The following is a 3,684-nucleotide window of genomic DNA, read 5'->3' as shown; positions in this document are numbered from 1 at the left end:
ACAACAGTGATCAGTTCCCTATTTTAACCTACTCTTACACTTTAAATTGCTTCGTAGAAATTCACTGCTGAGCAAAGTCGGCAAAGACTGAATCAAAGTGGCCACAAATTTTAGTAAATCAGTGTAATTGATGTCTCAAAGTGGTGGACAACTGTGCAAAATGCCCACATGAAGTAGTTTCTGCTAATAGTAATACTGGCTGTTCTTTTAGTATTTTTTTATGTCACAGACTTTTTAACGGTTTTTGTAAAGCACTTTCTGTGAGGATTGAAATTAAACTGCACTGCTTTTACTATTTATTGCAGGCTAATGAACTTTCTGCACAATTTGTCAAGTACACAAGAAGTGAGTCAAAACAAGGAGAAGGTAATGAAGGAAAAACATGGTTTTGGCCACTAGTGAAGTGTGTGACTGTCAGGGTGCCAAACAATCCTTTTCTCCAGCATGTCACACTTGTGGACCTTCCTGGAAATGGTGACTGTAACAAGAGCAGAGATCAGATGTGGAAAGGGGTAATTCACATTTACTGCTCTTTGCTTATACTGTGTTGTCTGTAAACAGTCATCTTTCAATGAAGCACTGAGACATGTTATTCTCCTTTCAGATAGTTGGAGATTGTTCTACTGTGTGGATTGTGACTGACATTAATCGAGCAGCATCAGAGAAAGAGGCCTGGGAGATCCTGGAAAGTGTCAGTAGTCTGATTGGAAATGGTGGCGAATGTCAGCAAATTCACTTTATCTGCACCAAGTCTGATCTTCTTGATGATTCAGATGATCTGTAAGTACATTTTGAATGCTGATCAACTACAGGGTGTTTCCATGTAAGATCAACCTTGAGCCTTTTCTTTAATAATACAGAACATTTGGGTCAAAGGGAGTCTCAGAGGCAGATACAATTTTATAAAGTTTGCTGAAGATGGTGGACTGAGTAATACACAGAGAGGGAGGGGAATAGAGGAGAGTGGGAAAGGCAGTGGTAGAGGGACAGCAAGAGAGAACAGGGTGAGCAATAACAGCAGAGCAGGAGGAGAAAAAGATGAAACTGACATCATGGCAGCTTTAATGTATGTTGCACATAATCTATGAGATTATAGGAAATCATGCATATCCTGGTCCTTACAGTCGAGTAATTCAACAATTTTACACTGTAAAGCAAAAGTGCCATTACACTGTCCTTCAGCAACAAAGTTAAAATAGTTGCTGTGACAAAAAAAACATTTGTATGTGAGCATGTCAGCGTGTGGTGACATCACGATCCAAATAAACATGCTGGCCTTTCTCCAAGTGCTTTAGAATAAATGCTACCAGTCTCCCATATTTGCGAGTTTGTTTGGCTTTTTTAACAGTCAAAATAAATACATTAAACAAATAAAGTCATATCATTATAAACTGGATCCGCAAGGCAAACTTGCACAACTAATATGACATTTAATAGGTTTATTTACAATGAAAGAAATATAAAATGAACTGGTCAAGTAGTGGAGAGCAACACCCTAAGGTGGCAGAGAAGCAGTGCCACAGCCAATCTTTAAACACAATTTAGGCGATGACCATGAGTTACAGGTGTGCAACAGTCAGGGAAAGCTCAGCTTTGTCAGAAAGGGAGCCTCCCACATTTCCACCTAAAGGCCAAAGCTACGTCCACACCTACATGGGTATTTTTGAAAACACAGCTTTTTCTATGCGTTTGGGCTTTTTGTCCGCACGTAAACTGTGTTTTGTATCACTAATAACTGAGATTTTTTTTTTTTTAGAAAAAAATCGTGCCAGCGTGGAGATTTTTGAAAACTCCGTTTCTGTGTTTAACTGGAATACAGAGATTTCGTCACACAACGTTTTGACATCATGCTGTACACCAAAATATTGTTTCGATTAAATGAATTTCTACACTGGTGGATTTACACAGTATACTGTTGCTGTTAATCTTGCTATCTGCAGTTTTTAGACGCTTACATATACACCCGCAGTTACTGTCCCTCCATTTTGAAAGACAGGAGTCAGAAGGGGTGTTCAAATTCATCTGCTGCATCCTCATGAGGCCGCATTTGTAGGCCGATTACATCACAGCAACGCAATGAGGGCTGTCCAAATTCGTAGACTCCTCCGAATGCGGCCGACAAATGTGTCCTTCATTTCCCCAGATTTGAAGGATGGGTCGGGTGTATCCTTCGTGGCCCACCATATCCCCGAATTCATAGCGCGGTCAAGCCAATTCCAGTTTCCAACAATGTGCTCCGACTTTTTCGGAGACGTCTGTTACCCAGGAGCTCGATAGCTCGAGAACAGCGAACTCCTGGCACATTGTTTTCAAACCTCCCGTGGTCTTTCGCTACTCAGGTTAAACATGATCTCATCAAATAAAGTCACTTAGATAACTGAAAATGTTACTGTTTGGCTTTTTTCAGTGTTTTATTTGTTTGTGAGTAAATCATTTTGGCTGAGATTAAAATTATTAGATTATAGTAGATTAAATAAAACTGTATTAATCTCTTGTGGGGATTGGGTGGGCGATACACAGCTGAATAAACGTCAAACAGAAAACTGATTAAACAGAAGTGTGAGATGATCAAGAATTTACTCCTGTGTCCTGTTATATTTTAGATAGCAAGGAGCAGACGACTGAGTTTATTAAACTCCGAGACAGCTGGTGACGCAAAACTGAAGGCTAGATCGTCCAATTTCACAGCTGCTCGCTTCTGGCCTACCCGGCCTCCTGAGGACCCGGCCTTCGCGGTTTACATGGGCCGGGTCCTCAGGAGGATGCAGCCTATGAATTTGGACACCCCTAGAGTGAACTTCGGATGTGGCTTCTACATTAAACAGAAGCCAAATCCCGATGCCAACGCGTCGTTGTTTTTGAATACATTTAATTTTTTTTAATTAAATATTTGTATGCTGTATGCATAAATAAGTTGTGAGTCTACACCAGCCATATTTCACAGCGCTGTGACTTATGATTTTAAATCACTCAGACTAATGTAGTATTTGTCAGTTTTGTTCTTATTTGAATAAACTCTGGCCAAGAGAGCCAGTGAGGCAAAATCCAAAGTACTGTCTTTAGTTATTAACATTATTCAAATAATGAAAGCGTTTGAAAATGGCACTTGAAAAGTAACACAAAATTAGTTGCCTTTTCAGAAAAACAAAAACTTTTCAGAAGTACTTAAGGTTTTGTGTTTACTTGTTTACTTACTCCCAAGAAGGTTAGGATTTGGCATGTTCTTGACAGCGTTTGACTTTGTGTTTGCGTTTACATGTGAACAGAGATATATTTTTTAAACTGCACATGTGGATTGGGTTTTTTTTAAACGAAGACAGACGTAGCTCAAGAGTAAATCAAAATCACCCAGCCTGCCCCAAATTAATCATGGTGATGATAATAGCGATGATGGTAACAGTACATATATGCAAATTTCATGTAGTTCATCAGCTGATATCCATGATCGAATAGTTAAAAGAAACATTCAAGCCAAGAGTGAAGTAAAGAAGGCATTCAACAAGCGAACCAAGATTAAGGTGAGTTTTATAGGCTGACAGAAAATAATACAGACTATCCACAGTTGCAAAGATGCTTTAAAATTAAATCATTTTTCCGCAGAAACACTTCACTGATGACAGTTTCAAAGTGTTCACAGTGAGCTCCAGAGAGTTCTTAAAAGGGAAGCATCTAAATCCAGAAGAA

At 39.3% G+C, this 3,684-nt stretch overlaps 1 long non-coding RNA gene across 1 annotated transcript; it reads left to right on the top strand.

Annotated features, from left to right (window-relative positions):
* Window positions 1–273: 273 nt before the first annotated feature.
* LOC102196534 (uncharacterized) lies at window positions 274–3,477 on the top strand. Its single transcript, XR_312467.2, has 3 exons — window positions 274–512; window positions 605–780; window positions 3,425–3,477. It is a non-coding gene; the product is annotated as an uncharacterized LOC102196534 (long non-coding RNA).
* The last annotated feature ends 207 nt before the right edge of the window (window positions 3,478–3,684 follow it).

Source organism: Pundamilia nyererei, unplaced genomic scaffold, assembly GCF_000239375.1.
Source record: "Pundamilia nyererei isolate P.nyererei 1_Seehausen unplaced genomic scaffold, PunNye1.0 scaffold00789, whole genome shotgun sequence".
In the NCBI taxonomy this organism is placed as follows: domain Eukaryota; kingdom Metazoa; phylum Chordata; class Actinopteri; order Cichliformes; family Cichlidae; genus Pundamilia; species Pundamilia nyererei.
This window is presented reverse-complemented; position numbering and strand designations above follow the sequence as displayed.